This window comes from Phalangium opilio, unplaced genomic scaffold (genome assembly GCF_054372755.1).
Source record: "Phalangium opilio isolate 3A_F unplaced genomic scaffold, DU_Popi_V2 ptg000009l_1, whole genome shotgun sequence".
Lineage (NCBI taxonomy): Eukaryota > Metazoa > Arthropoda > Arachnida > Opiliones > Phalangiidae > Phalangium > Phalangium opilio.
The window spans coordinates 10178595-10192189 of NW_028324146.1; the positions used below are offsets into that span (position 1 = coordinate 10178595).

The 13595-nt window shown below is 37.7% G+C and overlaps 2 long non-coding RNA genes across 2 annotated transcripts; both read right to left on the reverse strand.

The window, feature by feature from the left end:
- Nucleotides 1-7938: 7938 nt before the first annotated feature.
- On the reverse strand, nt 7939-8754 carry LOC149713762 (uncharacterized). The gene is made up of 3 exons (XR_016369362.1): nt 8673-8754; nt 8326-8614; nt 7939-8173 (listed from the first exon to the last, which is right to left on the reverse strand). It is a non-coding gene; the product is annotated as an uncharacterized LOC149713762 (long non-coding RNA).
- Nucleotides 8755-9565: 811 nt separating this feature from the next.
- Nucleotides 9566-10569, reverse strand: LOC149713763 (uncharacterized). Its single transcript, XR_016369364.1, has 3 exons — nt 10419-10569; nt 10136-10339; nt 9566-9846 (listed from the first exon to the last, which is right to left on the reverse strand). It is a non-coding gene; the product is annotated as an uncharacterized LOC149713763 (long non-coding RNA).
- Between the last annotated feature and the right edge of the window lie 3026 nt (nt 10570-13595).

The following is a 13595-nucleotide window of genomic DNA, read 5'->3' on the forward strand; positions in this document are numbered from 1 at the left end:
TTTATTTATTTATTTTCTTATTATTTTGTTTGTTTAAATTGATAACATATCATACTAGTGAGGGCTATAAGTCGCAATCGACTTTGCCATCTTTTCCACAGCCCTATGTAAAAATATTATCTAAATAAACACAATTGAATTGAAATTGAACTCATGGGCGCAATCAGGGCCAGATTAAGCAATTTTGCACCCGGGGGGCCGAGATAGTGTGCGCCCCCTTAAGTCGGAAAAAACGGAACAGCAAATGTCCCTAAGGGGGAATAGTTAAACTCAATGCGCCCCCAATAAGCCTTGCGCCCGGGGGGCAGTGCCCCCTTGCCCCCCCTTAATCCGGCCCTGGGCGCAATGCTACTCAAAGAGAGCAGTTGAATAAGTTTTTCGTTAGATCTGTAGAGTGTACGGACCAGTAGGGTTAATCCCTTTTTGTTATTAAATAAATATACAGAAGGCTTGTTCTCTTCTGTTTTTTGGATTCAAAGAGAGTTTTCTTTATTTCTCTTTATGGCCCTCGGGAAAGTCCCCTTTTGATTTAGTTAATCCTTACCGAGGGTTACATAATTGGCGCCCGAACAGGGACCCGACCGATAAGACTAGGCCTTAAGCCTTGGTCAAGTCCCCAAAAAAAATAATTAGTTTATCATTGTCGGTATATCCGCCCCCCACGTGGAGCTAAGCCTCGGATTCCACGATGATAAATTATTAAAGATAATTGAATTATTTTAATCTAAACTAATCACAATTAAATTAATTAAATTAATAAAAATTAACATTATCTTTGTAAATAAAACTACTGAATTTAGATAGCTTACTTGTATATTTTTGTAAACTTAACTTGTGGTTTGATTATTCTAAAACTGAACTTAATTAAATCGATAATGGCTTACTATTCGGACAACAATAAACAATGGAGATCGCCTCGAACATCTGAGGATGAGGAGGATGATTCAATATTAAAGAAAAGGGAAAAACTAGCAAAAGAAGATCTGTTTGCTTCTTCGGAAGACGATGGCGACATGCCAGCACCGCCAGAAACAGATGATCCATTGGAGGAATTTAACCGGAAACTTCGTATTGAGGAAGAGAAAGACGAAGAAGATTCAAGAAAGAGGACTGCAGCCTCTTCAGAACCGGAATTCTCTCCCTACCAACTATTCCCTCATAAGAGTATTCCTGCCCCTAAGGGAAGTTCAACTCCCTCTAATTTCCCTCCTCAAACTGGGATTGATTCCCTTGATTCTCCCAAATCAACGTCCAAAAAAGATAAGTCTAAAGTTAGTTTTGCTAATACACTACCTAATCCAAAAGCTAGAACTATCGGAACCCAAATATCTCCATCTCGAAGAATCCCTAAATTGGGACCAGACACTCCCGACGAGGAATTAAAAGCCTTTATATTACCCTTACTCCAAACACTGGCAGATAATTCTACCCAAAATGTAGCAATACATAAAGCTGTAGCTACTAGTTTCGATAAGTTAGTTAGGGATCTACCTACGTTAATAAATAGAAGTTCAACTCCTCAGACGGGAAAAGTCCCAATTGAACCTCCAGAAAGGTTAGCTTTTATGGGATCGTCTAGCGATAATGCCACAGAGTTTTTAGCCGCTTTTGAGGAATATGCAAAATTTCACAAGCTTTCAAATGAAGAAAGGTTAGCTGCATTGCCTCTCCTTTTACGAGGGCATGCCTTGTATTGGTACAGGGATTTAGTCCGTCAATATGACGATATGTGTAGTGTAAACCCTTCCCATCCTCATTTAGCTTGGAAGGCATTTAAGAGACACTTTAAGGTTCAGTTTAGAGACTCCGAAGCTGATTCTAGGCTTAAGATATAGATTAACCATAGAAGTCAGAAAGATAAGGAGTCGGTAGAGGATTTCTTCGGGGAAGTTATGAAGTTGAATTTAGGGATGACCCATCCTCTTTCCGAAAAGGAAAAGGAGTTAGTTCCAATAATTAAGAGCAATTTGAAAGATGAACTTAGAACTCCCCTCCTTTTCTTGCAATTTACCATTATGGAACAGTTAAGAAATTCCTGTAAAACAATAGAAAAGGATATTGAAGTTAGGAAAAGGAATGCTGAGAAAAGGGAAAAGAGGAAATCACCCCCTAAACCTAAGGTTAAAGCTGAGTCTTCTTGCCCAGCTAATAAGGGGTCTGCCCGTAGTCAGTGTTCCCCCGGGCATTGTCAAAGCCCTTGTAATCTTCCTACTTCTCCTAAATGGGAATATCCCTTAAAACCCTTAGACTCTAGATCTCAAGCAAGAGCTCAAAACACTTCCAATAGAGGTCAACGATCTTATAATAGATATTATAATCAGAGATCTAAGTCCCCTGGTTGTCAATTGGCCTTGTCATACCCATCTTCTCATACTATCACTTGTTATAGTTGTCAAGAACCAGGTCATCTTGCACCCGACTGTCCAAACAAAAAGATTATCAAGTCGGGGGAAGCCCAGGCGGGAGAGGTCCCTCGTGGTCCCTCTCCCGGTGCCCAATAAATTCCCCTAACAAAAAGCGTGTCGCGTTTCACCTGAGGATTGAATCCGTTAGGAAAGGTTCAGTTTATAAAAGGGTTACCATTTCCCGTTACTTTTGAACACGCGACAGTTCACGCTAAGTTAGATAGTGGGGCCGATGCCTCTTTTGTTAGTCTAGATCAGTGGCAGAAAATTTGTAAACATAGAAACTCTTCAGAATTACCTGAAGATGAACAATTAGATTGTGTAGTTTGGGGCGATGGCCGTTATACATTTACAAAAGGTTCTCACGAACTAGAGTTTACTCTTAAGTCAAACGAAAGTGAGAAACAATTTAAATTTAAATTCTACATAGTTCCTTCCTCAATAGTGACTTTATATTGGGTCAAGATTTCCTTGAAAAAAACAGGGTCAATTTAGATTTTGAATCATCTCAATGTTTAGTGGGTAACCTAAAGATCCCTTTTTCAATTCCATCTGAAAAGGATCCTATAGATAAGGAGATTGTGAATAGTATTAGGGACGCAGTTTCCGCAGCCCCTATCTCTGATGAACAACGTCATCAATTAGAATCCCTTTAATTGAAATTTCCTGAGCTGTTTTCGGATAAAGTAGGAAGAACAGGACAAATCTTCCATGAGATTCATACGGGAAATAGTCCGCCCATAAAATCTCAGCCTTATCGTGTTAATGACCAGAAAAAGAAAATAATAGAACAACATGTAAGGGAAATGTTAGATGACGGGATAATCAGACCCTCCGTATCTCCTTGGGCTTCGCCCGTAGTTTTAGTTGATGAAACAAAACGGGGTAAACCCTATCGGTTTTGTATTGATTATAGAAAACTAAATCAGGTTACCATTAAGGACCCTTATCCCTTGCCTAATATAGAAGACATGCTAGCAAGAGTAGGAAGACCAAAATTCATAACGACCCTTGACCACAATTTTGTCTTGTAATCGCCTCAATTGTTATTATTATTATTATTATTATTATTGTTATTATTATTATTGAAAGAGGGGGGCTCCCGCCCTAGCACCGGTGCCAGAGGCATATTGTGCACCCTCATAATCAGGTCTTGAAGAGACCCGTAGCCGCGGCGAAGCGGAAAATTCGCTCCACCGTGATAGAGGAGACCCGCAAGGGTTCCACAGTGTGTGAATCGGAGTATTCTAGTCTGAGCGAGGCAAAGCAGTTTCACTCGAGAGGAAGTTTATTCTTTCTCCCGGCACGACCTGCAGAGAGGGTCGTCAGCAAGGCCCATCAGATGGAGATGCCTATTGAGCCGACAGTGCCCGGTCAGAAGACCGATTGCCAGCCTAATATCCCATCTGCTGAGCGTAAAAAGGTCTCTAGCGCGAGACCTACAGGGGCCATTGACAAACAGCTTTGTCTGTCTCTGGCCTCAATTGTTAAACCAAGGAGTATAAATGTCAGTCGAGAATTTGCAAGTCCATACGTAACTTGTAAACGCAATAGTTATCGGTGAACCTTTGATGTCCGCGCTTTTCAACAAAGGTTCTAAGGCCATTTCAATCTTTCCCTCATCCACTTTTGGTTTCCCTTGGGACTGCACCTTAAGTTGTTCCCTGAGGGGCTATGTGTAAAACCATCGCTTCCAGTCTTCTACGCGAACTATTTGGTTTCAATTACTTCGGCAGCTCCTGAACAATTTGAAAGTCAACCCTCTGACAGCTTTTCAATAGTATCGATGTTCTATCTGAATCTTGAGTTAGATCCAAAACTTTGTCCCAAGCTTTTTGTTATTTGCGAGTGCGTTTGATTTTCACAAGTGAATTTTAATTTTGTCTAAAATACAAGCAAGATTACCTTTTTACCCAAATTAATTCCAGCACTATTCCCAAAACTTCATTTCACCCAATAACTGATTGCTCATTTCCGACTCACCCAATTAAACATCTCCCAATTGAGCTACATCATTTTATTCTTCGTTTTAGCTCTTATTCTTAATTGGCTTTAATAGAACCAAGCCTTTCTAACCAATCCTGCTGGTCAGCTGAACATACGCTAACCTTCCCTCTCTTAACCCATAACCCCAAAATAGGGTATTCATATACACACTTATAACAAATACCAGTGTCTCTTTCCGGACAGATGACAATTGGGTGAATGAAAGTGGATGAAATGCTACCTTAGTCACCGTTATGTAACGTCGTCTGCCCCTTCGTCTGGCAAGTTGGAATGGGCTCGGATTGTAATTTTTGAGAACTCCTGCACATTTAGCAGAAATGTTCTTCCTATGTACTTTCAAGGTATGTTAGAAACTTAGAAGGCGCTTTAGATCCTATTTTCGTTTTCGTAAAACCACAACAAATTTGATAATTCCCGTCTTCTGTTTAAACCAAACACTAAGCTCACAAAACTCCTGGCCATTCGCTAAGCCTTGGTTAATTTCATCAAATTCGCTTACAAAATTATGAGGATAGTAGACATGATTGGCTTTAGAAAGAATAAGCGAACACTTTTCACCCTTACAGATGTACTCCAAATTCACTAAGTACCTTCTTAATTGCTATTACAAAAAAATCCCGAATAATTTCCGGACCCTCGCTTTTAGACGGCTCCATTTTGAACCCCTGTGAAGACGCTTATCTGTACAAAGCAAGAGGGGTCGTAGCCATAGCGACAGAGGTAAACAGGGATTACGTATTTTTTGCCCTCCTTGTCAGCAACGTCACCAATACGTAGTTTTAGTGAGCCAATAAGATAATTTAATTTTTTGGTTACGTGTTGAAGGAAGGAGCTTCATACTCGGCTATGAGTCGAACTGAAGTAAAGGCCAAACGTTGTCATTTCCGTCTTAAAAAAATAAATCTATCCCTGGTTTTACAAATCAAAATTTTTGCTAATTACAGAAAAATTAAATATTTAACACCTATTCCCTCCATTTTTTAGTAGTTTGACATGCTTGGTGCAATATTTCCTACCTTTAACCCGATTAAACTTAGAAGTGATATTAAAAGTTCGTCAGATTGTCTTAAAAAGCACTATAAATATTGCATAAATGCTTAATTTGGCAATAATATTTGTAAGTAGCGTGAATTGAATATCAGGGTTGGCAAAATTCCGCATTTTTCTGGAAAAGATCACTGGTATGTTTTTTTGCTGGTTTAAACCGGATTTTATTAGGGCTTTTTTTAAAAGAAGAAAATTATTCTCTTGTGCATAAATTGGGCACATTTCCTTAACTTTTATTGCGACAGTTCTCTTCTGCTAGGCTGTCTGATTGAGAATCATTTTGAATGCACATTTTGTAAAATATAATCGAATGTTTGACATAATCCCCCGGAAAATATCCCCTTCAGAGTAAAAAAGTACGTAATCCTCTGGAATATGCGACAAAATCCAGACCCTAATGCACGGTATAAAATCGATATGAAGGTTTATAAGGAAAGAAAACATAAAAACATAACATGTTTTATAAGAGAATAATAAGCACTCCCCTTCTTCATCAATAAAAACAAAATTATTACAGATGCTACAATTTTACTAACCCAATCAAATTTAGTTTCTGACTAAACTACACCACGGAGAGTTCCAAAATAGTAGTGAACTAGTTGGGAAACCAAAATAAACCTCTCCGAGTCGAGACGAGGGCTAACATTTTCAGTAAAAAAATACTTTTAAAACAAAAGTCAATCGGCCAATGAGAAAAACCGGAAATAAATATCATAAATCACATATTGCCAAGTGCATTTGTATAGGTTGAAGTGTCAAATATTTTACAACATAACCACAATAATCCCTTTGTAGGACATAATATCTATCACTTAATTGTGTATTTAACATTCGGCTCACTCTATACCGTTAAGGCCTCCTAAAAATGACATGAAAGAAGGCCAAATTCATAGACCAAATCGTAACATCACTTATTTAATTAAAGATACAGTATTAACATCCATGTTTTCAGTGGAGTCTAAATTTACGTTTACACTATATATAAATGTAGTAAAGTTGAATTAAAAGGTAATCACCAAATTTGAAATATTAATATTAAAAGATGGTCCTGGAATATTGAGATGAGATAGAGCTTTATACCTACACAACTACTTAAAGAATCGTAAGGCAGAAACATATTAAAAATATTTTCATTTAGAATTCTGCAAAATCAAATTGTTATCGTTTTGTAAGAGATCTTTTCATCGTACTCGCTTTATATTAACTTTGATACGCTTATGGTGTTAGAATCAGATGCAATCGTCATTACTCGTTCTATATTAACTTTGATATGCCTTTAGTGTTTCACAATTCAGGTGCAATCTCCATTACTCGTTCTATATAAACTCTCACTTGTGTCATTACATAGAAAGAAGTTTATCTTAAATAATTAAATAAATATAACTGATATTAATTATTTTAATCGTCAGTATTTTACATTAACTATAGATAAGTGTATTTAAGAAACTTTATTCCTAAAATAATTTTAAACATAGTTATTGTTAGCGAACACCTATTTCAGAACTTTTGTAAATTTAGGGTATATATGGCGATTGATTCACGTCAAAGAATAAGAAAATGCGCAATAGACCCAACCAACAAATCCTTTGAATTTTTATAACGGCTCAGGGGCCGTATTCTGCAGAAAAGGTATGCTCCTCCCCCAGACTTAAGCTTGCGGATTGGTCGGTCAGGATCGAACTTAGGGCTGTTGGTTGGATATCATGCTGACGACGCCATTTTGATATAGGGCTGTTGATTGGATGTCCGTATGGGCAGGGCCTGAACATTCTGGCTCAGTTCAGTTCTTTACGTAATCGTAACTATATTTCGGTGCAAAGCCAGTTAACACAACTTGAAAGTGCATTTAACTCTCAAAGGTCAGTGCAAGAGACCTTTGACCTTACTGTTCGGTGTATCGTGCCATCTAGCGCCTAAACCGTTAAACAGACTTAACTAATTCACAAACTTTCATTTCTTTCAACTCTACTGCACGTGTAACGTACAGCCGAACTGCGAAGAAAAGGTAATGTAATAATGATGATTTTACGATAATATTTAAAATGTGACTTTTAATTTTCAACAACCATTTGTTTTAATCGTTTTGTCTTCCCTTGTCATGTTTGCATTTACGTTTAATGAGTAATTTGTAAAATACAAAAATAAATGAAATTGTGAAATAGAAAAATAAATGTGACTGTTCATTTATCAACGTTGATACATTTTACTCCAATTTGGCAGATACATTTTGATAAATTCTAGATTTGCTAACATTTGTTTCTAATTAGTAAGCCATATAGCTTAAGAAATGGCACCAAAACTTAGGAAGGGGACTTATTCTGATGATGAAATGGAATGTCTTGTCTCCCAACTTGAGGCAGTGCCCTCCCTGCTGAATAATCAGTACGGGAAATCTCAGGAGGAGAGGCGAAAAATGTTGCAAACGATTGCTGATCGTTTGAACCACATCAGTGGGCAAAAGCGCACTGGTGAGGAAGTTAGAAAGAAGTGGGCGGCTCTAAAGAGTGCACTTAAAAATAAAGTGGCTACAAGAGCCATGGAAACAAAAAAGACTGGTGGAGGAATTAATTGTGCTAGCGAACTGACACCGATTGAGTCTCGTTTAGCCGCATTGATTCCAAGGGCCTCCATTTTTGGGATAGCCGGAGGGTACGAACTTTCCAATGTGCCCTTTAGTGCATCTCTTCCAGGACCTTCATCAGCGCCACAATTTCCTGAAACGTAAGTGACTTTCTGCAATCCAACAATATATGGTAAGGATAGTAAACACATTGCGTAGGTCCATATTTGGTACAAGTATACATTAAGATACTTCTTGAACTTGATAAGGTTGCAAATGATCGTGAGTTAAAATGGTTTCACTAACCCATAAATGAGATCATTTACATTTCGAAAAACCTCTTTCAGAATTGTCCACATCCTATTGTTATTGTTTGTACAAACAGTCCCATCCAATGACAGGTGTCACCTAACGTGTTATGTACGTATTTTTATCTCTGTTTAACTAACTATTCCAATTAATTTCCCTATTTCAAGAGCATCATAAGTAATCAGTGTGAAGTGGTCTTTTCCGCGGTTATTCGTACAATTTCCCTATTAGATATTGTTGTTAATGGTACCTATTGCGTAATTGTATCTATTTGTAAATCAAGGCCCTAAAGTGTAATGCTTGCGACATAAGTATTTCAAGCCCGACATTCCGGTGCATTTTACCTAAATGACTAGAGCCTAAACTGCAAGAATTGCTCTGTCCATGAACATTGACTTCACAATATTAGTGTACTCCTTCTTGGCAGTAATAGCTATTGCATCTTTAAAGTTAAGTGTCCGCTCTAAAAGATGGATTTACATCAAAATTCGGCCTGAAATCATATAATTTGTTTTACCTGTTTACTACAAGGCCAACTGGCTCTCAGACGTAAAAGCAAGCACCTTGAGGAATTATGCAATGTTGTTTGTGACCTAACCCTTCTTCGGAGGGTTCCAGGACATTTGTAGAATGTTACTTGTTGGTCTAGTAACTACAAACAGAGTTATTTTTACATTTACAGCAAAACGTCTTGCGGCTCTTCCTCTGAACCTGTACCTTGCGAAGTCGTGTAAGTAACCTACACATACTGTAGCAAATGGCCCAGTTGTGATATACTTACCTTACCTACATTCACTGATAGTTTCATAAACAATCCTGAAAATGCCAATATTTGTGACTTCGTCTCCCATTGTAATACACTTTACTAGTAGTTTCTTGTCATATAAACATAATAGTCATATGCTTTCAAAGATTTCCCAGTAGAAATGCAACTCTGCGACCGGGTAGTTTACCTGTACTTGCCAAATGTCCAGTTGAATGCAATATGTTGCTTATTTTCAATTGACGCTTTACGAACATTAAGGCCATAGGCTTCGTGTGGATATCCCTTCATAGGCAAAAGCTTTGATCCTTATTATACAATACAATACAACATTATCAACTAGACACATAAAAACCGGTTTTAAGTAATCTCAAAAGGTCTAAATGTAACATTGTTATTGCAATTGTTGAGATAATTCATGACCAAATGACATTTTTGTTTCGAACAATGTATTAGACATTTCAAAAAGGCTCAAACCAGCTACTTATTGTATAGTGTTTGTATATACAAATTCTTTCCTACATGTCCTATAACACGTTTCAATATTTGGCTGCCATTTGGCTCCCTCTCATGTTTCAATTACCACGTCAATGTTTAACTCCTACACATATTACGTTACTAACACGATTCAATACATAAAAATATGACCAAGTTCTTTGTTTTTCCGTTAAATAGTCGCCACGACGTCTTGGATGTCAGTTGCGCCGAGGGATTTGGAAGCGTGAATGATTCCAGTATGTCTGAAAGCTTTCCGTCTATATTAATATCATGGAAATTTGTTTCAAGAGACGAAAGAAATACTGATTTTCAGGATCTAAAATCTCGAGATTTCAGATGCTGAAAATCAGTATTTCTTCGTCTCTTGTCAGCACGCACAAAGCTACGTCACATAGAGACCTAGGTATGTGCGTGGTGACAACCTAAGCTGGAACAGAGTATGTACGGATTAAGCTGATGTTTAGCGTGAAAACAAATTTCCTCTCGCTCATTCCTCTTGCGAATTTAATTTCTTTTAACAAGCGCTCAAATTAATATTGTTATTACCTTTCAAGATCAATCCGACTCTCTTTCGCAAGATGTGTCAACCTTTTTTACCAGCTTTGGTAAGATGACATACTACACAGATGGTGAATAATATTAATTAATTCCTTATTATCCAAGATCCCGAGGCAAGTTGCTCAACAACTGTTAGCGCAACCACCAGTGATGGCCAACCGCCACTGTCTGATACCAATTGTAAGTCGTATACTATACAATACCGATGTCTATCAGTGTTCTATGAATTGGGTAATTTACTCCCATGGCTAGGCGTTTATCATAACGTTACCTGTTAATAGTTATTTCCTCATATGTTTGGTACCGTCTGCTGTGGTATCGAACATAATCCTCGACACAGTTATTTGACCTTGTTTTGTTCTTAAACATTGAACCTCACAAGATGACATTAACTTTTGTCGCAACATTCGTTGTAATCTTGCGACAATTTACTTGTAAAAGACATTGCTCGGCAAATGAAATTGTTTCACTAACACAACAGCGGATAAATGACGTACATCGTACACTTACAGTGTGTTCGTCCGCTGCTTAGTATTTGGTATCATAACTGAACACAGTTCTTTTACAGCTGAATTGCCTATCAGGAACAGTCGGAAGAGACCTTTAACCTTCAAAGAAGAGCTTCTTATATCTGCCAATGAAGCTAATGCGCGTGACGAACACCTTCACTACGTAATGGGAGTTCTGGCAGAAAATGAACGGGTGAGGTTGGAACAAGAAGGGGCCAGGCTGGAATACAAGAAACTTAAGATGGAAAGAAAAGCCGAAAATGAGAAGCAGAAAAATGAAACAGAAAGGGTGAAGGCTGAGGCAGCTAAAATTCAAGCCGAGGCTGCTAAGCTTCAGGCTGAGGCTGCAATTGTCCAGGCTGAAGCATTGAAAACCTTAGTTGCACGCATGTTTCCGTGAAGTCCTCTTTTTGTTTTGGTCTTTTTTATTTATTTATTGCATGCAAAACTTGATATGCAAATTGTTTTCTATAATTTATTTCGCGCTTAATTTAAGACGCACCTTTTTCTATTTTGTTTCTGATTTTCATTGTACCTTTAAATTGCACATTTTCATTGTATATTTTCATTGTATATTTTCATTACTGTATTGCTTATTTTCATTGTATATTTTCATTACTGTATTGCTTATTTTCATTACTGTATTGCTTATTTTCATAACTGTATTGCTTAATTTCATGTATATTTATTTTGTATTATTTATTTCGCGCTTAATTTGGCGTGCGCTTTTATCTTAATTTAATGTTTTACATGCTTAGTCTGGCATGCGCTTTATTGTAATTTAATTTAATGTAATGTTTTCTGGCATGCGCTGTTATTGAAATTAAATTTAATTTAATGTTTTACATGCTTAGTCTGGCATGCGCTTTTATTGTAATTTACTTTAAGTTAATGTTTACATGCGCTTTTATTGTAATTTCATTTAATTTAATGTTTACATGCTTAGTCTGGCATGCGCTTTTATTGTAATTTACTTTAAGTTAATGTTTACATGCTTAGTCTGGCATGCGCTTTTATTGTAATTTACTTTAAGTTAATGTTTACAAGCGCTTTTATTGTAATTTAAATTAACATTTTACATGCTTAGTGTGGCATGCGCTTTTATTGTAATTTAGTGTTTTTATTAAGCATGCTTATGCTATATTTAAAAACGATTACTCTCATTATTTTCTATTGCATGTTCTTGATTTCATGGTGTGCCTCGCACCTTTATAGTCTGTAGGAGGTTCATGCTTGTAACGTTTCTTGCAATGCGTAATCGTTAATAAATATCTTTTCACCATTGCAAATTCAGCCTGGTCCTAAATATATGGAGCGAGAATAATAAGCACTCACTTTCTTCACAGGTTCAGTTTACATCACTTCGACCATCGTCCAATCACATAGGTTCATCGAAGATACGCTTAACGTCATCAGCAAAGAGCTACACTCATTTAACAGATATCTATATTATTTGGTCGTAAATGTTAAATGTCCATTAATTAATACATTTCCTTTTCAGCGTTACCAGGCTCTACAGCGAAAGCTTGAGCGATATGGGAAGCATCTCTGGTTGTAATGACACATTTTTGGCGCCATCAAGGGCTTGAACTGAACCCAAGTCAGGAGAGTGGAACCATAGACGTATGGACAGAGTGATAGGCTGGACCAATGCCTGACAATTTGACGTGACGATTCGCATTGTGTTTTATTTGGATGATGACGTCATATTAGTTAAAGAGACGCATAAGACGCCTTTCGGTTACATTCGCCTCAACATATAGTCTCAAACTTCAAATGGGTAAGATGTATTGTTTACTCGGCTCAAACCGGGATGGAAACTAAGCTGCTGCGAGTGATAAGTTTACCATTTCTGTGAGATGAATCATCCATTGTAATGTGATATTCTACAAAATATGATCATCATTATTTCTTTAATTCATAATTGAAACAGACCTACTAATAATGTGCTTACGTTATTGAAGACAGAGGCATTGTGTTGACGCGTTCTTCAACTATGTCCTCACGAAGGGTAGTAATTGAGTGTATTACCACAATTAGCTGTAACGTCTGCTGTGATTAGCCATAATCGCTGTAGGGAAACAGACAATTTCTTTGGCAAACCTGTACAGTGAGAGTTGGTATGGCGATGTCTTCAATGCTGTAGAGGCTACCATTGAACGTGATATGGACATTGCTAGAAGTTAAGTCGTCTCTGAGGTAAGTGGTGTTGGGTTCATGTAGTGATTCAACATAGAACACTGAGGGCTCGTAGTGTAAAGTGTCAAATGAGAATAGACAGACCTTCACTGTACAATAGTTCCCGTTGATGAGGTTTATTGGCTTGCCACTGTCATCACTACTAAGACGGTAGGTTGCTTGAGTTTGTTGCAAGCGTTGTAGATTTCTCCGTCATTGTGTAGAGAGAGTTCTAGTAAGTTGTCTTGTCAAAGCTGAACGTTCTATATATACATATATATACTAGCTGTTACCCACGGCGTCACTCGCGTGTAATAAGAACTTCCATCAAAATGATATAAAGAATGGGTAGATTTAACTGATGACTAATATTTTTGTAGCACCCTAGGAGCGAAGGCACTCAGCGTTGCCCGTTAGCCCGTCGGGACATTTTTTATTACTTTTCATGCGGACATTATTCCATAAAGATGGGTTTTTAAGTTTTTGGCCGCCATTTAAAAAGATGGCAACAAATCGAAACCAAAAGACCATTCAGCCCGTCTATAGGTCAAAGGAAACCAGAGTACTAAATATTTGCGAAATCGGTTGAAACGCGCGGACTTTGTTGCATAGAGAAGAGCTTTTACATTTATGGGCGCCATTTTTTAAGATGACGGCGGATTGGAAAAATATTTCTTAGTACGCGCCTACTACTTACGAGTAACGTTCCAGCAAAGTTTCAGCCTTCTAGGGCGAGCGGTTTGGGCTGGGCGTTGATTATC